This window comes from Uloborus diversus, chromosome 4, assembly GCF_026930045.1.
Source record: "Uloborus diversus isolate 005 chromosome 4, Udiv.v.3.1, whole genome shotgun sequence".
NCBI lineage: Eukaryota > Metazoa > Arthropoda > Arachnida > Araneae > Uloboridae > Uloborus > Uloborus diversus.
Window position 1 is genome coordinate 6,357,866 of NC_072734.1, and position 26,195 is coordinate 6,384,060.

The 26,195-nt window shown below is 34.1% G+C and overlaps 1 protein-coding gene across 1 annotated transcript in view; it reads left to right on the forward strand.

Moving 5' to 3' along the window:
* Positions 1–26,195, forward strand: part of LOC129220018 (UBX domain-containing protein 6-like) — a 62,207-nt gene that overhangs the window by 7,695 nt on the left and 28,317 nt on the right. The gene's annotated exons all lie outside the window — the stretch shown is intronic.

Here is a 26,195-nt window from a genome sequence, read left to right on the forward strand (position 1 = left end):
CATTTTCCCTTTGAGTCCACAAATCTGCCAGTGCTTGTAGAGTGGGAGTTTGACTGATTTTGAGTTAAAGGAGTCCAAGATTTGAAACTCCAAGAGTCAGAGTTGAACATTTTACGTCTAAGCCTGCCAGTGCTGTCAGAGTTAGACTGATTTTGGATAAAATAGTCGGAGTTGAACGCTCTAAAATTCCTGCAGTCGATTTGCCCTTGTTGGGGCTTGGCAGTCTGGAATAGACGAAACAGAGCCATGGGCGCCCATATGCAAAATTGTAGGGGGCGGGGGGCTCAGATAGTTTCTCCATGGTTTAGCAGGATATTTTCCCCATGGAAGCAGATTTCATGACAGATTAGAGTCATTAAAATTTGACATTTTTAATAACTTATTCATTAATGGCTGGAGAAGAAATGTTTTTACATTTTTGCAAAGAAAAAAGTACTAAAAGCAAGGAAGTTCTAATTTCTAAGGGGGGCTCTGGCCCCCCTTGCCCCCCTATATGGGCGCCCTTGAACAGAGCTGATAATAAAGAACTTTGTAAAGAAGCTGAGCTACCAGTGTGAAGATATGCTCAGTTTCATATGAGGTTTTGTGCCTTCAGCTCTATTATGACTATTTCAAACTGATGAGCCTAAACTTAGGGCAAAACTCTGTACCTCAGATCCAGACTAGCATAAGTCACATAATCACTACTTTGCAGGAGAGCGGGAAAACGTTTGCCTGGCGCGTATAAAGGATTGGAGTAGCACTCTTTTGACATTGGTAAATAATGAGAAAGGATTTTAAGAATTACGTTCATATGGCTCAATGCAAAATAGTATTCTATGTTCAATGCAGTAATAAATAGAAAATCGCAATTTTTGGACCAAAATCGATCTGCCTCTGAGGCGCATAACTAGTCTCTGAATAACAAGCTGTTCATTATTTGCTTGAAATTCTTCATCAGTTTTGGCTGTTGAGCAATACAAGGTCTGATCGAAAAGTTGCAGGACTTTTGAAATGGCGCGGGAACAGAGAGTGCTAGAGACTTGCGGTTGGCAGCATTGTTTAGAGTAAGTCTTCCCGAGCACAGCTGTTGTTTCATAATATTGATAACCTTCTCCAAACGGAAGTTACAGCTGTTTTACTGAGGCCACTTTGTTTCTAGCTTTTTTCGTAATGGACAGGAAAGTAGAGCTGCGCGTTTGCGTCAAATTTTGCATGAAATTGGGCAAATCATTCGTGGGAACTTTCCAAATGCTTCAGGATGCTTTTGGTGATGAAGTGATGAGTCGTTCACGGTGTCATGAGTGGTTCAAACGGTTCAAGGAAGGCAGAACTTCAACGACAGATGACCCTCGTTCAGGAAGGCCTTCAACTTCAACTGACGATGCTCAAGTGGCCAAAGTGAATGCCCTAGTGCGTTCCAATCGACGTTTAACGATTCGAGAGATGGCAGAGGAGTGCCACATCTCATTTGGGTCATGTCAGGAGATCCTGACCGAAAAATTGGAGATGAGAAGGGTTGCAGCCAAATTCGTTCCACGTCTGATGACAGAGGATCAAAAAGCGCACCGCCTGGAGGTTTGTCAGGAGCTCTTGCAAATGGCCAGTTCCGACGAAAACTTCTTGAAAACCATCATCACAGGTGACGAGAGTTGGATTTATGGCTACGACGTGGAAACGAAGGTGCAGTCGTTCCAGTGGAAGTCAAAAGGCTCACCAAGACCCAAAAAAGCACGTCAGGTGAGATCGAACGTCAAAGTGATGATCACTGTTTTCTTTGATTCGAAAGGTGTGATCCATCATGAATTCCTTGCACAAGGTGAAACAGTCAACAGATTTCGCTACCTTGACACCCTAAGAACTTTGCGTCAAAAAATTAGGCAGAAGAGGCCTGAATTGTGGGCGACAGGCAAGTGGTTTCTCCACCATGACAACGCGCCCTGTCACACCGCCCTCCTCATCCGCGATTTTTTGGCCAAAAACAACATGACAACCCTTCCCCAGCCCCCCCCCCTATTCACCTGATCTGGCCCCCTGCGACTTCTGGCTGTTCTCCAAGCTGAAGTACCCGATGAAAGGACAGCGATTTCAGACGATAGAAGAGATTAAAGAAAAAACGCGGGAGCAGCTCAACAGCCTCCCCGAAGAAGAGTTTTCCAGGTGCATGGGACAGTGGAAACACCGGTGGGAGAAGTGTATTTCCTCCAGAGGGGAGTACTTTGAAGGTGATAAGTTAGAATAATTGTTAAAAAATTTTAATAAAGAATTATTGAGAAAGTCCTGGAACTTTTTGATCAGACCTCGTATATTGTAGCTTTATAAAGCAGTGAAATTCGGAAGACTTTCTTGACATGCAATATTTGCTTTATTTTAAGAAAAAAGAAAACCCAGGAAGTCTGTTGTTTAGTTACTTTAAGTTATTAAACATCAATATGAATAGTAAATGGGTTTTTTCTGTAAAGAATTTTGCAAACATCATAAACTACTTTGATTCCCTCCTGCCAAAAAAGGGCAATGAATGTGTTGTTCACATTGGGAACTTGGTATTTTTTACTACAAAATCATTTTGCCCTCTTCTAGTTGAATTGAAGTGCCCTTTTATCATAAAACACCCTGCCTTATTTTGGTCTAGGGGAAACACTTTGGCTGGAGTTGACATGAGTTAACATGATATACATTTGTTAAATATAGATTAATCCACTTTAATAATAGTATAGTAATGAATAGCAGAAGTGGTACATGTCCGGAAATTCCTTAATGTACAGTGAAACCCCTCCCAACGGACACCCCTTTAATGCGGACACCCCTCTTATGCGGACAGTTTTTAATTCCCCGGCAGAGAGACATTAAACCTAATGTATAAGGAACCTCTCTCGTACGGACACCCTCAAATACGGACACGGACACCCTTTTCGAAGTCATTTACATTGATATATCCTTTTTTGCGGACAGTATTTAAAACTTGAGAATTAAATAGCTACTCCATTGAAAGGCTTCATTTAATGCAAAGTCGACCAGCTTATACGGAGGTAAAAAAATATTTCTTTGCAATTTTACTTTGCATCTACTGCGTAGCAAAAAATTTTCAGCTTGACACCGAAATGCATTTTTCATTCCCAAAAACATCATCAAATCGTCAAAAATAAAAGAAAAGAAAAGAGAAAATGATTATTCTGCAAGTTTCTGTCTGTATACCCCCACCCTCCCCCGTTGCCTTGTTCCTTTTCAGATGACTAACAAGCAGGCGTGTTGTGTCTCAGTGGAGCCGAGTTGACGCGCCATCTAACAAAAATATTTTATAGAGAGTAAAAGTAAAGCCAATGCAATATCATAAAGTAAACTTAAGGGTAAAAGCATTCAGTTGTTTCATCGTTCTCATTGAAATGGCTCTGAATACTCATCGTCAGCGTCGTACTCTTTCTCTTAAAGAAAAAATTGAAGTTATAGATTTCGCAGAAAAAAATAAAATTGGAATACGGAACATTGCTGAAAAGTTTGGTGTGGGACGCACACAAATTTGCTGTATATTAAAAGGAAAAGAGAAGTTTAAGAAAGAATGGTTCATAAATGGAAACCAAGAGAAGAAAAAAGATTTTCCTAAAAGTAATGCCCTTGCAGTGGATGAAATTGTGTTTAAATGGTTTGTGTCCGCAAGAAGCAAAAATATTCCGATTTCTGGCCCTATTTTACAAGAAAAGGCGAAAGAAGCAGCTACTGAAATGGGTATAGAAAATTTCAAAGCTTCCAATGGATGGTTAGATCATTTTCGAACGAGACATGATATCGTTTTTTAAAAAAATATGTGGTGAATCCATGGATGTGGATGCTGACGTTTGTGAGAAATGGTTTGAGAAAGTGCCTAGTTTGATTGAAAATTACGAGCCATGTGACATTTATAACATTGATGAGACCGGTTTGTTTTATAGAGCTCTGCCAGATAAAACCTTAACTTTACGGAAAGAAAACTGCTCTGGTGGCAAAATCTCCAAAGAACGCTTAACAGTTTTGTTGGGTGCCAGCATGGATGGTACAAAATTAAAACCAGTTGTCATCGGAAAAGCAGCCAGACCTCGGTGCTTTAAAGGACTGGATATAAAAAAATTACCTGTAGACTGGTATTCAAATAGAAGAGCGTGGATGACAACCAGTGTCATATCTGATTGGCTTGTAACTTTTGATAAGAAGTTGGGGAGAGAAAAAAGGCATATTGTTATTTTTATGGACAACGCGCCCTCCCATCCCAAAGACTTTCACTTGAAAAATATAGAAATAGTCTTCTTGCCAGCAAACACAACATCGAAATGCCAACCTATGGATGCTGGGATAATTCAAGCATTTAAAATTCAATACAGACAACTAGTTATGAAGCATCTTCTATACATATAATAAAATAAGATGTTTGTGTGTGTGTGTTTGTGGCGCGCATCCCAGGAAAACGGTAAGGCCTAGAAAGATGAAATTTGGTATACAGGTGCAGTTTTTGCTGAAAAAGTGCACCTCGGGCTTCGATTTTTGATATTTTTATTAGAAAAAAAGTTATTTAATGTTTTATGCGTTTTTTTTTGCACTTTTTAGTATTTTTTACCTCACAGACCCCGAACCAATCGCACCACACAAATATTTTTTGTACTATAATGTAGGAAATTTAGTTTTAAATATGATGATTGAAAAAATTTTGAAGATAGAGCAATTTTTGTATTTTTTATTGATTTTTGAAAAAACCTTTATTTTACATTTTTTTCTGGGTTTAGTTTTTTTCGAAACCCATCCTGCGACAAGTATTGAATCCTCAATTCTAAAATTTTAGTTGGTAATAGTAAAAACATTCCGCCCTCTTCAGAAGAAAAAAGTTTTGAAAAATACGCAATAGTTTTTTTTTTACAATTTTTTTAACGGCAGAACACAACGCGCGCTGTTCGCTTGCCGGCTGAGTTCCGAGTTTACCTCATCACGTGATCCAACTGAAATCGTTTGCCTTCTCTTCACCTTTCTTTTTTTTTTTTTTTTTGCAAGCGCTACTTTTTGAACACTACGGGGAACGAAGAGCTTTTATTTTTGAGGGCTATTTTGATTAAATAAATAAAGTCCGCGATTTTTTGCATGATCTTCGTTTCTGTTACGAATTGGCGGTTAGGTTAGTAGATACAGAGATAGATAGAGGTTGAGTGGACAAAAAATGTTTTTGTTTTCAAATTAATACTTATATAAATAAAAAAAGATTGTACTGTCAGGAGGTTGATATGCGCAGATCGTATAGATTGATAGATAGACAAATATAGAGTTCGATATAGCAGATGGACAGCAAGAAAGAGGCATGTCCGTCATTTAAGGAATTTCAACGGGGTGTCAGTGCCCCCCTCCCCACACACACCATGACTTTGAAAAAAACAATGCTTTCACATAAAAGTGGAAGTGCTTTTTGTTATTTTTCGACAAAATTTGCATGAAGAGTACGTCGTACCCCCTCCTTTAAAAATATTCCAAACGACGGAACTGGAGATAGATCTAGAAAATATTTTATTCAAACTACTAATGATATACATAGATATAGATTGATTGATACCGCCACGAAATTTGTTTAAGCAGCCACCGAAGGCGGCAACAGCGGTGTAAAAAGGCGAATGATAATATTGAGAAAAAAGAGAAAAACGTTGATTAATACCGTCGCTAAATTGTCTAAGCAGCCGCCGAAGGCGGCAACTCTGGCGCAAAAAGGCGAATGGCGTAAAAAGGCGGACCAGCTGGTCGCCGCAGGCAGCCAGTTTAATCAATAAAATGGAAGAAACTAAAACAAGTAGCGAATTGTCCAAAACAATTGATGTGTTAGATGCAATCAGCTGGGTTAAGCACGCATGGAAGGAAGTTAAAAAAGAAACAATAGTAAGTTGCTTTAATCGCGTTGGATTCAAAAAAGGATCTGCCACAGAGGAAATTGACAACGAAGTTGATTGTGACAATGATGGATCCGATTTGCAGTCGTTAATGCAACAAGCAGGGTTCACAAATGTGACCGCTGAAGACTATGCTCCCATCGACGACCAAGTTTTCACTGAAGAAAGCGAAACAGAAATTGCAAGCATAGTGCGCGAAATTAACGAAGATCATACAGTTGAGGATGACGATGAAGATGAACTGTCCGTAAAAGAAGACGTTAAAATAATTAAAAATGTTAACGAAGCTTTAAGCGTATTAGATGGACTCAGGGAATTTTCAATTAAACACAACGATCCTAAAGGACTAGACTTGGTACAAGAACTTAAGATACATTTCGAAAATGAAAGACTTTCATCGATCAAAACATATCAACAGACATCAATCGAACAATTTTTTAAAAGTACAAATTAGGTATGTAATTTTTATGCGAACCTGTTATTTAAATCTCTTTGAGTGTGCAAAACTGTAATATTTGAATTTAACCTGATAAAATAATTGTTTATTATGTATATGTTGGTAAAAACTAGTAAATTAAAAAAAATCTATGCATATGAAAGAGTAGAATTCACACATATTTCATTTAAGATTTCAAAAAACATAAACAAATAACTAAAGTTAATTAAATTAAAAAAACCTCTGTAAAGCGGACACCCCTCTCTTACGGACAAAAAAGTTTGTCCCGTTAGTGTCCGTAATAGAGGGGTTTCACTGTATTTAAAAATTAAAAAACATCCTGAAATCAATTGTTTTTTAAATTTCCTTTTTTGCCTTTATTAACTTGCTTTAACTTGCCAAATTAGTGAACAAAATCGCAATTTGATTAACATTATGAATATCTCTAACTGTTACTTGTAAAATTTATGAAATTTAGTTATTACACTTATATGTGTCTATCCAGATTTTTTGATGTATTTCTAATTCCAATTGCTACTATAAAAATAGTGAATTTTTCATATTTTCAACCCTTATTTTGGTGTCGTAAAAAAATCGTATTTATGAGTCATAATAAGAAACTGATGGTTGTATTTAAAATTGAAATAAATATTTTCTTACCACCAGAAATGCTTAGAATTCTTCTAAGGGATAAGAATAACAAACAAATTAGCTCTTATGCCTCAGATTATGAGTAATGACAATTAGATTTACCAAGAGAGTAAAGTAAGGGAATGTAAAGCAAATTAAAATAGCGGGGTAAAGTAAAATGGTGAAATATCAGGGGTCTGGCCAGAGGATATTTGGGTCCGTTAACGGACCCTTTACAAAAATCCGATCAACTAAAACGGACCTTTCACAAAATCCCGATCAAACAAAACGGACCCTTCACAAAATTCTGATAAACAAGATCGGATCTGTCACAAATTGTTTATTGAAAGAGAAAATTTGAAAGCAAAATAATGCATATTTCTGTGTATAAACCGATCATTTTTGGAACCTTTTTTTAAGTCAAATTAGAGGGATCAGCTCATACAAAATTGGCTAATTTTGAAAAAAGAAGGAAAAAATCGGCACTCTTGCGATGCTCCTGCAAGCGATAAATAATTGCTACTGCCAAATAAATATTAATGGTTGTTTGTTTTATCACAGCTAATTAGCAGCGGTGTTGTTGTAAACTTTTCTGAAAATAAAGCATTGGTAAGCACTTTCCCCCCCCCCCCCCCGCTCATGATTTAATAAACAATAATAATATATATCTGCGAAATGAACTTAGAACTGCCAAGGGATAGTAAGGGTGAGGATAAAATATGATCGCTTCAGATAGGGTTACCAACTTCAAAACTATCACCACTTTGCTTCTGGCGTTGAACCTTTATAATGACTTGATTAGAAAATATTCTCATCATTTTGTCGGCTTGTCAATATTTGCGTTTTTACGGTGCGGTGCGATGTTTAATTGTTATTTTGGGAGAAAATTATATGGATTCTGATTTTTCGATGCTAACAAGGATGATTAACTTTAAATAAACTCTTTTAATCACCGTTTTTTTTTTCTTTAGATGTCTACATTTTGAAAAATGCAATCTTTTAACATTCGATATGAGAATCATATTTTGTTCTTTTTTCAAGCTAACTTCGCTTTATTAGGATTCAAATAAATGAAAAGTCTCTTTATTTCTGTTAGAACTCTCATTTCAAGTTTTTAAAGCAAAATTCCATTTTCTGTTATGAGTCAAAAATTAAAATGCTGAATAGATGGTTTATTTTATTTATTTATTTATTTTTTGGGTCAACTGTGTCCACAGATATTAATGATATGTTTATCATAGGACTCTAAAATGCAACTTTAAAATAATTTTATGAAAAATATTTCTTTTACAAGCCGTTTTTATACTTTTGATGCCTTCGCTTTGAGAATTGCGATCTCTTTGCATCTGCTATGGGAATCCTATTTTTCAAATTTTTGATGATTATTACGCTTTGTTAAGAGGTAAACAATTGAAATATCTTTTTATTTTTGTTAAAATCACGGAATTTATAATTTTTAAACGAAATTCTGTGCTTTTTAAGAGTGTCTTGGGTCAAAAAGTTGAATGCTAAACCCTATTCTGAATTTTGTTTTATTTATTTATATTTTTGTTACAATTATTTTAAATATTGTATAGAAATATATCTAGTATAATTTAACATAATGCAGAATGGTAGATAAATATTGATACTTGAAAGAGCGATGCCCGACCCCCCCCCCTCCCGCCAAATATCAGAAAAAAAATCCAGAATGATTTTCTCGCCATAGAAGAGGAAAACACTCAACTTTAAGTTTAATTGATGCAGTTTGTGCCATCTCTAAATTCTAAAATTTCGTTTTAACAATTTTTTTTTTTTTTTTGCGAAATTTTTTGATTTTTCACAAAATTAATTCTTTTTTCACAAAATTATTTGATTTTTCACAAAAAACGGACCCTGTGAAAAATCCTGGACAGACCCCTGAATATTTCCTCTGCTGTTAGCGCCACCTATCTAGTAATATTTCAACTATGTAGTAACACATGCAGTCTATTCCTATACATGCAGCCAAGAAAACATTATCTCTGAAAATCATAGAATATGATAATACAAGCAATTTTCCAAAATGGATACTCATATTCTAATATTTTGTTGTGAGACAAAAAATATTTTTGGTATTATCAAATGATAAAGTCCTTATAATTAACATTTGAAATCTTAATTGAGACCTTCTAATATTCGGTGCAGTATTTATTTACTTTTATTAAGCTTATTTGCAGTTTAACTATTTTGTACAATTAGAAAAGTACATGCGGGGCAAAGAGAAATACAGTAGAGAACCAGTTATCCGGGAAGTTCGGGACCATAGCTATCCCGGATATCTGAATTTCCCGGTTTTCTGGATCGCTAAAAAGAGCTTCTGGCCGATTGTTTATAATACTTAAAATACTATAATAAATAGTAATACGTATTAAAATAAGAAGAAAACATTCCAGAAATGCTTATCAATATCGAAACATTAAAAACTACTAGTGAGAGAATAATTCAAACACCAAAAATCTTAAGTTATTTAATAAGATCTAAGACCCTCACATTCATTTTGAAAAGGGAGGGAAAAAACACCAATCTTCGATGTTTTATGAAGGGAAGGGCAAGAGACAAGTTTTTGAACGTAAATATGCGATTCTTCTACTATAGTGTATGAGAAAATTTGTTTTCATGAAAAGTTTTTTTTTCACTTTTTTGTAAAGGTTTGGCGTTAGCGATTATTGATAACTATTGCTTTTGCATTAAGTTAATACCGATTGAAATTTAATTTATGAGTTCCTGCAGCCTTATTACAGTGTTGCGTTTAACGATTTCTAGATTCTACCATCAACTATTCGGAAAATTCGAGAATCGCGGCGTTTCAGGCGCTTTTGCGACGTCACTTCCGCTCTAAACGGTTTTAATTAAAAGCCATTCATTAAAATATTGCATTATAATGTGACAATATTCATTTCTTTAGTTTTAAGTTGAAATAAAACACAAAAATTTCAGACTTACGAGTGTACTTTTTAGTTCAAGAAGATATTCCGGAAATTTTTCCCTGCGTTAAAGACAACCCCTTGAAGTTCATTTTTGGAAACTTTTTCCCGAGTTATGGATGAGTAATATGGTATTTATTAAGAAACCGCTCATTTTCTTTTAGGTATTTCAAAAAAAAAAAAAAGCTTAGTTTTTCAAAAATTGCCGAAAATGCGTATTTTTTAAAAATGGCGGGAAAATCGGCCAAAGGTTGCCGGTTTTCTGGTTTCCCGGTTTTTTGGTTCCCGGATAAAAGGTTCTGCACTGTAGTTAATTTTGTTTAATTATTCAATCATTTATTAAATATCTTACATATTCATTTATAGATGAACTCATTTACATTCCTTCATTTAGTAATTCACTTTTTTATTCATTCACTTATTCATTCACTCTTTTATTCACTCCTTTATTTGCACCCATACATTAAATAATTTATTTATTTAATTATTCACATATTTTGTTTTCAGTATCTTTTTGTTCATTCATTCAACCTTTTATTTACTGACTAGGGGGCTATCGCCCCCTGCTCGCTAACGCTCGCCAACCCCCTGAACTGCTTACGCAGTTCCTTCGGATCGCTTCGCGATCCGAGCTCGCTATGCTCGCTCACCGGTCACCAAATATTGGTCTAGTTTTATCTTTATCTTAAAAAGTAGTTTTTCTTTTCTTAATATGAATATCATAACACTTATTATTTTCATACATTTAAAAGAAGAAAATTACTCTGACATGCAACTCATGCAGTGGATTATTATAAAGCAAAAGTTTGCAATTCCATTATCTTTTGAGAGAAGTATGCAAAGGGATATTTTTGTACTAAATTTACAAACATAATATAATCTTTCTTTCCTATATTTTCTGAATGCAAAAGAAATTGCAGTGAAAAAAAACCCTACAATGTTAACACACTTAAAACCATTTCATGGTCATTAAGTATACTATGTTCAGTGTCAAAATATGTGTATATATATGTTTCAAAATGTCTAACAGTTGCAAAGAGCAAGCAACTTTTGACATTCTCTGAAAGCAGCGATTTAGTCAAAAAATGTTAGAATGAGTGTTTTAAGAGTCAAGAAACCAAATCCAGTGGCACGACAGCTTATGAGGGCCCAAGGTCTACTGTACCCATCTCACTCCTTCTGACCAAGGGCTCTGGGGTGCTAGGCAGATGTTTTCGTTTAAGAGGTCAGCCTAATGCGGAACCCCCTGGGTTTAGTTCCCAAGCATACTTGGTACTTATTTTATCGACCCACTGAAGGAATGAACAGCTGAATCAATCATGCCCAACCCGGAGATCGAACCCGAACCTGCAGTGTGGAAGGGCTACCTCTGGGCTTCAGAACACTTGAATATAATTTACGAAGAAGAGAGCAGTGGGCTATGGAGTCTTTAAATGAAAGATCTAAACACAGATTGGTCAGAAATGCTGCCGATACGCTAAGGTGCACAAATTTACACCGTCTTCAAATCGAGAGAATTTTGCAAGTGTTTCCGAATACATTTACGGACTAATCATGCACTTTACTGGAAAAAAAGGGTTGACCTAAGACTGATAACTGTAAAACTGGAGAAAAATATTATTGTACCAAAAAAAAAATTATTGATTATTATATAACACTAATATTTGTCATACCTCGGATATCATTTATTTCATTCGATAGCAATATGCCTTTTAAATTCAAACGTAAACAATTTCCTCTTAGATTAGCCTTCCTAATAACTATAAATAAAACAGAGGGTCAAAATGATTTTGTGAAAACATATTAGCAGTAAAATCAGGTTTCCCGATTCAATTTGTTGCTTTACTTTGCCACTGTGGCTCAGTTCTTAACATCAATGCCATTGCAAAAGTATGTGAAATGTTTTGCTCTTCCGGTCTTCACGATTCAATTTGTTGTTTTACTTTGTCATTGTTGTTCAGTTCTTAATTTCAATGCATTGCAAAACTAAGCGACATGTTTTGCAATGAGAATTGTCCAATAAATTCATTTAGTCTATGTGGAATAACATAGTACAGTGAAGCACGGTTTATACGTTTCTCTTCTATTCGTTTTTATCAATTATACGTTTTTTAAATTGTCCCTGGAGGGTCTAATATATATTTTCTTTACCAATTATACATTTTTTCATTTGTACGCTTTTTTCATAGTCCCTTCAAAAACGTATAAGCGGTGCTTCACTGTATATAAAAAATTTGTTTGGAAAAAAAAATTCAGTATTTACAGGTTGCAGTTAGTTAAGCTTGACCATGAAAAGAAGGCGGATGACCTTTAAGGGAAACATTATTTGTAATAGGTAGAATCTTCCAGAAAGCACCAAAGAGTAAGAGGCATGGTCTCGCTAATTCTATCTATTCCAAAATAATAACAAACCTATTACAAATGATGTTTTTGCATTAAGGTCATCAACCTTCTTTTCATGGTAAGCTATAGCAGGGCTGTGGAGTCGGACTGGTTTTATGGTAAAGGAGTCGGAGTCAAAGGTTTAAAATTTCAAGAGACGGTGTCAGTAGGATTTTCTATCAAAATTCACAGCTCTCCCAATATTTGAGGAGTCACAGCCGGAGTCAGACTAATTTTGGGTAAAGGAGTCATAGTCTCTAAAAATCCTGTAGTCGGAGTAAGACATTTTCCTCCGACTCTGCAGCCCTCGTAAGTAGGGAACTTTATTTTTTGTAAACACTATGGTTAAGGGCAATTTACCTTTTGACATCAACATTAACTTTGCAAAGGATTTTTTTAAAAAAAAGAAGAAAATCATAATACTTCTCTGGATACACAATAGAAAATTTCTGGGTTTTCAGATACTATGACTTTTGAATGCCTTACATATGACATGTCTGTAACTGAAAAGTGGTTTTGTCAAACTAAAAAAAATTTATCAAAAGTTTGACTCTGTGCGTTATTTATAGTTATTAGGAAGGCTAATCTAACAGGAAATTGTTCACGTTTGAATTTAAAAGGCACGTTAGTATCGGATAAAATAAGTGGTATTCGAGGATATAAGTATCAGTGTTATTATTAGCATTTTTTTAAAAATAAAATAATATTTTTCTCCAGTTTCATTACTATCACTGTCATTTCAACTCTTTTCTCCAGTAAAGTGCATGATTATACCGGAAATATGTTTGAAAACACTTACACAGAAATCATTCGATTTGCAATTCCCGGTTCACGGCGTGCGTTTGCGCGTCTAATCCTATCGGCAGCATTTCTTACCGCTCAGCGTTTAAATCTTTCATCTAGAGACTCCCAAGCACACTGCTTTCTTCTTTGTAAATTACATTCAAGTGATCGAAAACACTCATTCAAAACTCAAAATTCTAATGCTAGAAACGAATCGGCAGCACTTGTAAACAACGATCGTAAACAAAGCGGATCGTTGCCAACGGAGAGAAAGAAATAAAGGCTCGTTTTGCGCCACGCATAAGCGTTTTATATATATAGGGCAGTAGCAGTCAGCTGCTTTTTGCATAGCAACGGAACCTGGCAACCGATCCTGGTGGACAAGCAACCTCCAGTTCGCCGCATTAGCTGCATGTTATTGCGAGTGCGATGTTATTCTTTTATGCTTTTTCTTTGCTTAAAATGCATTCTGAATATTGTCAAAGCCATAATAATGAAGAAAAACTGAAAAAATCAAGATAATCAACAATAAGGACCAATATTTATTGAGTAAAAATGAGCTTTCAACAAAGCCATCTGACTTGACGGACTTGAATCCTGAATTATTCGATTTATGGCTTCAGTGCCAATGCATTAGAAGAATTTAAAGCGTACTGAAGTTTAAAAGCTTATTACCTTTTCTCTTGTGGATGTATTTCGGATTTTTTATGTGTAAAATTTCGGCGATATATGTGCGGTGAAAATCATGTTTAGCATACCGGCGTCTGTCCAAATATTTTTGCAATGACCTTGTTTTGTGCGCGTTTAATTATACAAATACAAAATTCGATTCATTTTCTAAAGGATTGATTTTTGTTTCGAATATCATATTTTCTATGAAATTGATCCCAAAATTAATGCTAAACTTGGTCTCCTAAGAAATACAAAATTTTTAGTGCAGTTTTTCAAGAGCAGATTAATTGTTGAATTGTTAGAACTTCATGAGCAAAAAAAGACAACACACCAGACACAGATTCAGTTTTCACACTTGCTAATAAAACTGAATTACTGGTGAACATTTTAAATAAATGGAAGAATAGAAGAAATTTTTGGCTCTCAAAAACTAAACATGCCTTGACATAAAAGTAGTAGCAGGGGTCTGTCCAGGATTTTTCACAGGGTCCGTTTTTTGTGAAAAATCAAATAATTTTGTGAAAAATCAAATAATTTTGTGAAAAATCAAATACTTTTGTGAAAAATCAAATAATTCTGCAAAAAAAAAAAAAAAAAAAAAAAAAATTTTTTTTTGCAAAAACGAAAGTTTAGTCTCTTGAGATGGTGGAAACTGCATCATTGACACTTAAAGTTGAGTGTTTTCCCTCTTTTCTGTTGAGAATATCATTCTTTAGTGCTTTTCTAATATTTGGGGGGGGGGGGGGGAGGCATCGCTCACTGGGAGATGGGCACCCCTCAAGTATCAATATTTATCTACCATTCTACATCATGTTAAATTATACTAGAAATGTTATTTGTATAGTATTTAATACAACTGTAAGAAAAAAAAATTCAGTCAGGGGTTCAGCATTTAAATTTTTAACCCAAGACACTGTTTAAGAACACAGAGTTTCTTTTAAAATTTATAAATTCCGTGATTTTTACAAAAATAAAAAATATTTTATTTGTTTACTTCTTAACTAAGCGTACTAAACATCGAAAATTCGAAAAATCAGATTCCCATAGTGGATGCAAAGAGATTGCAATCTTCAAAGTGAAGGCACCAAAAGTGTAAAAACGGCTTGTAAAATAAATATTTTGGATAAAATTATTTTAGAATTGCATTTTAGAGCCCTATGATAAACATATCATTAATATCTGGACACAGTTGAAGCAAAAATAATAATAATAATAAATAAATAAAATAAAAAATAAACGATCGATTCAGCATTTTAATTATTGACTCATAAAAGAAAATGGAATAGGGAAGTTGCAACCTATTAAATGTTCATATTTTGGCTATTGGATATTGTTAATTGACCCTCAAAACTAAAAAAATCACCATCGCCGAATTTTAAAACACCGTGGTTGATTTTTAATGAATTTTTAAAAATCCACGCGCAAAAGTTCGCTCTTCTGAAACGTCACGAGCCTACGTCACAGGGCGCGAATGGGCAGTCTTCCGCCGAAGATCCCCTGTTTTCGCTAGGGACATTTTGAGCGCGCTGATATTTTTATTTTTTAGAAATTCAATAATCCTTTTGAACACACTATGGAGATCGGATTCGTTAAAGCACAATCTAAATAATCTTCCTCATGTAACATCAATGATGATATTCGAATATTTCCGAGAGGATGAGAGATGTAATGTTCCAGAAACGCGAGGAGTTAAATGCGAGGAGATAAGCCTTTTACGTTTCGTCTTCGAAGTGGAATGCGTGACCTTCGGCTTCTCCCCTATAGGAAGAGCGCATGACGTCACTTCCTATGCCATTTGACGTCACAAGCGCTTGAACTTTAAAAATTAATTTAAAAAAAAAAAACTACTTATCGTATCGCAAAATTTTTTTCACCTATGATGTTCATACATGTTACTCTATCATGTAAAAATAAAATTGAAAAATCGAAAACTTCCCTATTCCGCTTTAAAAACCTGAAATAAGCTTTGTTACAAAAATAAAGAACCCTTTTCATTTATTTGCATCCTAATAAAGCGAAGTTAGCTTGAAAAAAGAATGAAATATGATTCTCATATCGGATGTAAAAAGTTTTCGTTTTTCAAAATGTAGGCATCTATAGAAAAAAAAAAAAACCGGTAAATAAGAGTTTATTTTAAGTTAATTATCCTTTTTAGCATCGAAAAATCAAACCCTTATAACTTTCTCCCAAAATAACAATTTAACATCGCACCGCCAGACGCTAAGTGGCGATAAACAGTTAAACATCGCACCGCTAGACGATGACGCTAAGTGGTGATTAGTTTGAATTTGGTAACCCTATCTGAAGCGATCACCCCCCCCCCCCTACTACCCTTTGCAGTTCTAAGTTCATTTCGCTGTATATTATTGATTATTAAATCATGAGTGGGGAGAAAAGTGCTTACTGCGCCTATTCAGAAAATGTTGACCCTTTTTCAAAGCAGTTTACAACAACACCGCTGCATAAAACAAACAAGCAAAATTATAAACCAAACTGACTTTCAGCTGTTAATTTCTTTCAAAGAAACCAACAACAGGCATTATATTTATTTGGCCGTAGTAATTATTTATGGCTTGCAGGAGCATCACAAGAGTGCCGATTTTTTTTTTCTTTTGCGAAATTAGCTGATTTTGTATAAGTTGATTCCTCTAATTTAACTTTAAAAAAGGTTCCAACCATTATCGTTTTTATACAGGAAATATGCTGTATTATTTTAATCTGAGATTTGCTCTTTCAATAAACAATTTGTGAAAGATCCGTTTTTGTTTATCAGAATTTTGTGAAGGGTCCGTTTTGGTTGATCGGGATTTTGTGAAAGGTCCGTTTTGGTTGATTGGATTTTTGTGAAAGGTCCGTTTTGGTTGATCGGATTTTTGTGAAGGGTCCGTTAACGGACCCAAATTTGCTCTGGCCAGACCCCTGAGTAGAAAGCATAAATAATAAAATAATTAGTGTTTTTACTGTTTAGAATACATACTGGATATTGAGTATGTGTATTATCTGCAAAGATAAATGATTATTCTGATTTTGAAATATTTAGAAAAACTTCCTTTGCCAACTTTTTAATCTTCTTAATATTGATAAAAGTTATCCTTCTCGTACAACTCAGATTTATAACATAAATTGTGGAGTATATCTGCTAATTTGCATAGTAAGTTTTCAGTCATGGAAGTTTTTAGACAGACCTGTCATTTAAGGGTCAACTGCCCCCCCCCCCCCCCCCCCCCCCCCCCTCAGGCTTGTCATTTCGAGTTTTCCACGGAGGAGCAAGCAATGCGAAACCCTTTTACATGTAAAAAACATTAATTTTTCAATGGCCAGCTTTGAAAAATTAATGTTTTTTTTCATAAAAGAGTGCAGGTTTTGTTATTTTCCAATAAAAACTTGCATTAAATATAGCCCTTTGCCCCCTCCTCGAAAAATTCAAAACGACAGGCTTGTTTTTTGAATCTTTACAACAGTCCTAAATAAACTGTTATGTATTGTGGTAAATTAATTCCAATTCGTAAAGCAATATGTGATTCCATTTTGAGCAGGATTCTTTTTTGTAGTTATTGTAGAAAATTCGTTTTTGATCTCTTAAATACTTGGTTTTAACAAGGCGGGTAGGTTTGTGCCAAGCCTGATTGGTGCCCTTGTGCAAGTGTCTTTTAGGCACCTTTATGCTGTGACGTTTAGGAAAATCTAGTTAACAAGTGTTGTGAGGTTTTGTCGACAAATATAGAGAGGAAAAAATACGGTTAAATTTAATTGTATGTTTTGGTTCATAGCTCGAAGTTCTCTCGAGTTCAGTAGCTCACCTGAAATACTAATGCGTTTCCGGAAAATAAAATACAGTGCACCATTTATACTTATCTTTTTTATATGTTCTTATCAATTATACGTTTTTTAAATTGGTCCCTGCAGAGTCTAATACACATTAACCTATACTTATAATACATATTTTTCATTTGTTTGCTTTTTTCATACAGTCCCTTCAAAAACGTATAAACGTGCTTTGCTGTATTCTAATACTGAAGTTAACGCCACTCTAAATTTCTCTCTAATCTTTAACTGATGAATAATTAATCAAATTTTTATGAATATCAAAACATAAAAGGGTACTGACTATATTTCAAAATTGAAGCATAATAACATAGAGGATATTTCACCTCAAAAACTGAAATTTAATTTTTTTCCTGCGAAATAATTCTTAGGTACGGAATCGTTAAAAAGGCGTTGAATTTAATATCTAAAACAAATGCATTGTGCAAAGTTCTATTTTTTTAAATGCGATATCCAAATAGTTGAAGAAAATGGTGGTGGAGAGGGAGAATCGAGGTTTTTAATTTTTGGTCAAGTGGTCACTTGATGGAACTAAAAGGTTAACCAAATTATTGTCTACAGTATTACAATATATAAATATTACACACAAGTAAATAATATGTAATGTGCTTATTTTTATGCATGATAACATGAAGCAGCCAAATTATCACAAATGATAGTTAAAAATCTGAAAAATACGTATTGCACAGATTATAATCCAACATATTTACCACAAACAATGGCACAGCCAAAGGTAGATCCAGGGAGTTAGAACCCTCTCCGAAATGAGAAAGAAACTTCAAAAATGGAAAAGGTCCATTTTTTACACGTAGTTTTCTTACATAGCACAAAAAAAAAAAATAATAATAATAATAACTCGAGTGCGTAGAATTCCATATACAGTGAAATCCCATTACAACGAAATTTTCATTACAACGAACAAAATGTGCGGTCCCATTTTAAAACGTATTAAGATGATGTATAAAACATCTCATTTTAACGAAGACATTTTTTTCGAAAATTTGTTCCACGAAATATTTTTTTCAACGTCAGTTCGAATATTTTGTACTTATGCTGTTTTCAGAAACTAAAAAACAACTTGCACAAGTCGCTATGTGAAAACTCCATTTGTACTTTCAAAACAGAGCCATTCAAGGTGGAAATGCACTCATACTGAAACATGGGTTTATGTGTGACAACAAAAGCTAGTGTCTATCCAAGCGCTGTCGATTTCTGCACACCAAACACAAGGCACCTTGCGAATTCAGAAAGGGTTCTTGTGGTCAGTATAATAACGATTATCAATTAGAATCTTTTATAATGTCTACTGGGACCAAATGTCTCGCATAAAAGAAAATAGCAACACTTTTTGTGATGACGACCAGTGAATAAAAGTTCAGTGTGTTCAATATTTAATTTTTTTTCAGAATAATTAATGTGTTAATTATATTTTAGATTTTTTGTAACTGTAAAAGTTGCATATTTATGTATATTAGGGTGTAGGTTTGTAAAACTGACGATTCCGTTACAATGAAATATTTTATCAGTCCCTTGGAGTTCGTTGTAATGGGATTTCACTGCATTTCTTTTACTTATGTAATGCAAGGATCGATCGAATTTAAAAACAAACTTTTCCTCCTTTTTTCATTGAAAAGAAAAAAAACCTAAGGATTTCACAAAACAATGATGTTACGACTAAAGACAATTATTCGATAGCGATTATGGGAGGGAAGGAACTATAGATACGGGCCTAGGCCGGACATATAAAGGTGGGGTAGATTATTGCAAGGCCGTAGCTAGGATTTTATTTCGGGGGGGGGGGGGGATTTATAACGAAGAAAGTTTATAGATAAAAATGCAATGGGCAGAGGCCCGGGTAGCAGATGTTAATTTATTCTGTTAAGTCCTCTCTCTTAATTGCCAGACTGTCATCAAACCCGTTAGAATTATAAAGGTAGGGTACTCTGTTTTAAGGAGAAGAGGTGGTTTCTGTGCCAACTCATTCTTTTTACCTACCCCAACAACTGTTTGATAATTTTTAGGTTATCATAGCTATGGGCTTAGAACCCATAAAATTTAACATAATCATGAATTTTTCATATGAGGGCTGATTTTCACTTATAACATATACATGTCAGCAGTGCTGCAATTAAGAAAAAATGTTTGAGGGGACTCATTAAAAGAAAAGGTGGTTTCAAACCAATTGACATCACATTTGCATTTATTACAGTAAAAAAAAAAAACAATTATACTACAACTACAGCATTGTGTGTAAGTATAAATATGTATGTATGTAAAAAGGAGCAATAGAAATTTTATTGGAAATAAAAGTTTTTATTTGAATGTGTTATTTTTGTGCCTTCCATTCAAAATTAAATTGATTTCGATGATTTTTGAATGATAAAGCATCAAAAAGTTTTTCTCCCACAATGGGCAGTTAAATTGCAGATACAGTGGAACTCCATTCTGATGGTCTCTGAAAAATACTGATACGTTAAAATATTCCGGATTTACTTTACCCTTTTTCAGAAAGTATACATGATTGTTTTTCTACAAACAGATCAAAATAATTTTCCAGCTTCAAGACTCCCAGAATTTTTTTTAAAGATAAATGTTTTATAGCTGTTTGAAGCCGCTCTGGCATCCTTTTTGCACTGTCTAATTTTTCTTTGTCTGTGAGAAGGATTTCCTCTGACCGTCCAATATTCCTTCATGGCAGTTGAGGACTAGAGCTGCCGGTACCCTTCTTGAAATTATTCCAGCAGTTGGTGACACGTGACGTCTCATTAAATAACGAATTCCTTCAAGATCAGATTAACTGAACGCCTTTGATGATAATAACGAAAACAAAGAAGATATAATCGAGAATGTCCCTACAAGATGATTAAGCAATTTTAAGTACAAAAACTCTAAAGCTATTTACATTCGTAAATGCCAACCAAGAAGTGAATTTGTAAAAAAATGTTAACGAATCGTGCTATAAATGAAATTGTATCAAAAAACAAGTAAAAAGATTACACATTTCCCCCCTACTTCATTGGATAAGAGTCGATTTTTAAACAATGTGTTCAGATTTTGAACAAGACCCTGATTTTAAGTTTTCCATCTTGGAACGTTTTTCATCACTGGTTCTACAGAAAGCGTAAAATCAAGTTTTCACTAAACCATAATTTTCTATTCATTCTGAAAACTTTATACAGTTATCTCTGACTTATATATCAGCACATGGGATCAAAATAAAAATAAATGGCACATTCATTAATGGAATTCACATTTTAGATCAAATTAAATTTCAAACCAGTTAAAAAAGTTGGCACAGATAAAGCAAAATGAACTTAAAATTTTAACACAAACCATGAACTATTAAGTTTGAATTTATTTCTGTCCATGTGGTAAAAATACATTATGTGGTAATCATATGATCTAATTTAGTGAGAAACTTTATATTTAGAATATACTACTATGTTACTCCGTCCTTGGTTGCAGAAAAGAGTCCATATTTCTGTTGTCAAATTCAATGCATCCTTATGAAGTGCAAATAGTTCTTCCAAATTTTCATACCAACAAGATCATTCGCAGGGCAGAATTTTAAAGACTAACTCTGTCTCTGAACAAATGATCCAGCTAGTGAAAATTTTCCTTGTGTTTCTGATACAACTTTTTTGGCACTTCTCATCCGTAGAGAATCATAAAAAGCTTATTAAGCTCGCGGTAGTGTTTGCAATCGGGTAGTAAAAAAATTACAATCTTAATGAAAAAAATAAAAACGGGGAACACATAAAAAGACTCGCATCAATGTAATTAAACAGGAAAGCTGTTCTGATCAACATAATAAAAAACTATTAAATTTATAAATAGATAAAACATTTCAGTTAAGGAATTTTATTCATCTATTTTCAGTACTTATATCTGAGTAACATTAAAATATCAGTAGGGAAGTTACACTGAAAGTATTAAGTGCCTAAACATTAAACAGGACTAAAGCCCCCTATAAACGATCGCTTAAATTTTTATATTAAAAGCCGCATTTTTTTAAGCGCTACAGGGGCGAAACGTTTGCGAGACTGTCCCCGGATTATTCTTTTTCGATAGAACATGTATTAAGCATATATCCTTTGCCTCTTTTGGGAATTGTCATAACTATACAAACGTTCAAGAATAATAAAGTTTTAATAAAGAACATTTAAGCATAAATCCAAGGGGAAATTTTTGACAACATGGTCTGTAGAGTTGGAGGGGAAATGAAAGAGTCCGGCAATTTAGAACCTTCGACTCCGACTCTTTTACCCCAAAATCAGTCCCACTCCGGCTCCGTAGTCTGATCAAAATTTATTGCTTAAGAAACACTGAAAAACTTAATAGCAGCAGAAAATAACACCTACACTGCACAGCAAAAGAAATAGTATAGAAGGCAACAAATGTCAAACAAACAATTCCCAAAAACAAAGGGAGGAGGGGGAGAGAGTTCATAAAATTTGTGGCACTGTTTATTTTGTGACTTTGACTTATCTAATCTCAATGTGATGAGTTTTACTGAGAGGAAAAAGTGCAACGAAGTTCGTTTAGCATGAAATTGAATAGCAACACAACGCGGAGCAAGTCGGTTCAGTGATTATAAAAAATTTTTTTAGAATCTAAACATAGCGTATTGTGGTTAAACGTAACACGAAATGTAATGACAAAATTTATGACAAGGCAAAAAAGTTATATGATGAAGGGATGGAAAAAAAAGCAGAAATAACACCCACACTACAGGCAAAAGAAGTTGTGACTTTGACTCGTCGAGAATGCAAATAATTTTTGATGCAACGCAAACGAAACAACAATAATAGCAACATAGCGTAAACATCGTGGATGGGTGAGTGAAGTAAACTAAAATTTAATCTCACTCTAAAAAAGAATCTGTACATAAAATTAACAAAATACTAGTTGTATTAGTCACTTCAACTTATCTAGTATTAAAATAAATGCTCATCAATGCCAAGAAATTAGTTGAACAGTACCTAATTCAACAAAAGTTAGATCACACGCAGCATTACGATGTAAAAACATGGAAGCGAACGAGATGCTTTGACAGCCGAGTGAACAGCACGTTTAGTTGTCAGCAGCACTTGGAGTTTGTTTGTCCACCAGGATGACGTCGTCTGCTACTGCCCTATAGATTCATGTCGTCAAAAATATTTTTTCTCATTAAATAGAAAATTACCTCTGGGGGTGCTAGTACCAGGTAGCTATTAGCTCTTGGACTAGTTCTAAATTCTCATTAACTGTTCGATCCGGTGATGGTGCTGCCATCTATCGGTATATAAAATAATGGAGGCAAGGCACTAGTATGCAGACCTCGACATAAATACAGTTGAAGTCAGTTGTGACGCTTGAATCGAATAGAAATAGAAAATAGTTCACTTTTCACTTTACCCCATGAAAAAAAAAAAAAAAAAAGCAGTAGAACCTCCATTAAGGGACACCTCCGAATAAGGGACACCTCTATTTAAGTGACATTTTTTCTGGTCCCAGTCCCTTTGAATAGGGACTTCCATGCATTTACCTCTAATTAAGGGACAGTCACAAAGCCAAAAAATGCAAAAAATAATGTATAAGCGCATTAGAAATACTTAATTTACTGGAATTCAAGTTTCACTTTTTTTCCAAAAATATAATTTGAGTTAAGTTTGACTTAAACATAGGTATGTGAAGAAAATAATTAAATTTTTGTAAAAAAACTTGCTGAAATTAACATGCATGCTTTGCCCTCTCAACAACTTATTTAAGTAGGTTCAGGGCCGACGGAGAGAGCACAGCAACTAATTAGCTTTGCATATAAAACTTAAAATTGGAACATTAATTTTAATTCACATAGTATTACATTGAAATTTACATAACATAAAGCAAATACTGTAATGAATTACTTCAAAATTATTTCTGTATGCTACAAAACTTTGCCGTTACAAAGTTTTTTAATAAATTTTAATTAATAAAATAATATAAACTTAGAAATTTGAATAATTATGAATTTTATTTAGCATATAACAAACATTTTCAGTATTTAATCATAATTTAATCATCTTATAACTGTCTTAGTGTTAATGTTTATTGTGATATTATACTGCTAAGTACACGGCGTGCATCAATTCATTCACCTCCGAATAAGGGACACCTCTATTTAAGGGACAAAATGCCTGGTCCCCTTTGTGTCCCTTATTGAGAGGATCTACTGTAATAATAAAGTGAAAATTTACTGCCAAAAATAAAAAATACAGTAAAACCCCTCCTAACGGACACCCCTCTTATGCGGACAATTTTTAATTCCCCAGTTCCAATGCAAATAACATTATTAAAACCCTGTCCTGCGGACACCTCTCTATTGCGGACAAAAAATTTTGTCCCGTTAGTGTCCGCATTAGAAGGATTTTACTGTACTATCATCGATGCAAGTTTATCATAAAATACAATGTTTTTTCTTTATGTACTGCATTGTTCAAAATAGAGATGTACCGAGAAGCACTTTGGCCGAGTACCGAGTACCAATTTTGTTTTAAGAATCATCGGCACACAAGTGATAAATTTTGATTTCATTGGAATAGTATTATAGACCTCCATGTCCATATAATAGTTTCTAAAACAAAATTCCAGCTGAAATTTAATTATGCATTATTTAAACAATTTTGTTTCTGTCAAAACTTTTACAAAAAAGTTATTTTTAACGTTAAAAATAAACAAATAAATAAAAGGTATGATTAATCAAGTTGAAATTGAAACAAATTATATCAATCTATTATAGTTCTAATCCGCCAAACATAAATAATTTTTAAAAGCAAATAAAACTTTAAAAGCAAGAATGTGCACGAACACTACAGACACGTGTTTCTGTGTTACAGTTACAAGGAACGTCTTTTTCATTGCATAAAAAGAGAGCTAATGAATGTAAAGACATCTGACGAAAAAATCCGACTTTTGTCGGATGTCCTTAAATATATAAGCTCACATTTTGCGCATTGAAAAAGCATTCCTTATAACGCGAAAATACGTGTGTGCTGTGTTCCTACACATTTGGACCTTTGACAATGTTTTATTTCTATTATTTTTTTAGCAAAGAAATTTTTATTTTTTTTTTAAATAATTTTTGTTAGTAACAAAAAACCTATTAATAATATTAAAATTTTATATTTTCTTTTCTTGCCTTTTTTGCCCTATTTTCAATGAATAAGTTTTATTAACTTTGGGAACATTAAAATAAAGATTAACTCCGTTGACGCATAACAAACTTCGTTATGCTCAAAATTTAAATTTTACTTATAAATTTGAATTGTAAACGATTGCAGTATATTATATTCTTGCACTTTTTTTATTAAGTGCAAAATCTGTCTTGAACAATGTTCAATTTTTTACATCTACTCGATATTGGCCGAGTACAGTGGCGGATCCAGCTGATTGTTTTGGGAGGGGCTATCCGAAATTTTTGAACAAACTCCGAAATCCCCAGAAATTTTATTAAAATGGAAGTTTTAAAAACTTAATTTTCGGGGTATCAGGACATTAGGTGAGGGGGTGGATTTCGGAATCTCCCTTGAAAATGTTTCAAAATTTAAATTATCGTGTAATTTTTGAAAATTAGGAAACTAAAAACGCATTTTGTCTATTTTTGATGATGTACCGAGAAAGGTCGGCTTTCAGGTGCTGGCCCCAAAATATTTTTTGAAAATAAAGCTGAGAAACCAAAATACTCTGTCATTATACATCGAGAAGTTAGAAGAGGAGGGATGCTCTTCTAGCTCTTCAGCTATCCATCATAAAAATGCACCTTTAGGGCATGCTAACATTTCAGGAAGAGTGAAGGTGCTTAGAATCCTTCATTTCTGGAAATATTTTGTATTTGAGGCTCTAAAAATTCCATTTTTAACTATTTTTATACATATTTTAGAAAGAGATGGAAAATTCGTGAGCTCCTCCAAAAACCTTCTTTTAAAGCTATTATCACGATATAAACTAGGGAGGGAAAGGGTCCTATCAAAGATCGTTTGTAATTGAAGTCCCAAAAAATTTCATTTAAGTTGCTTTTAAGCAAGTTAACTGATAAGGGCTGGATAAGCTAGTTTCCGTTGACATTTTTGCCAAATACTTAAAATGCAATTTTTTTACTACATATCAAGGCATTTGTGAAAGGGTATGGGAAAAGGGGTTCTCCACCTAGTTTCGAAATTAAAGTCATAAAAATGAAAATTTAGGCTCTCTTTGGTCTTGTAAACAATAGGTATACTCTGAGAACCGCAGCATTTAAAGATCGTCCAAGTGTCTGTAGTTGGAATCAAGAAATGATGTAAAAGATGGAGAAAAATTTTGGAAATAAGTTTTGTTTTGAGGGTAGGGACATAATTTATCTCCCAATTAAGGCCTATGATTCTTTTTCAGTATAACACATGTGTTAAATTTTGTTATCTTCTCACAATATTTTTTTTTCTCTTTTTTCTTAAAAAAATTCCTGCAATCACAAGGCTTTGGGAGGGGCCATGGCCCCCATGGCCCCCCTCTAGATCCGCCCCTGGCCGAGTAATTCATCAAAATTTGACCGAGTACCGAGTAGTTACCGAGTACTCGGTACGTCTCTAATTCAAAACAAATTTCTAATTGGTTTATTTTGAAAAAAGCTCTGTCATCTTAACTATTTCACTTTGT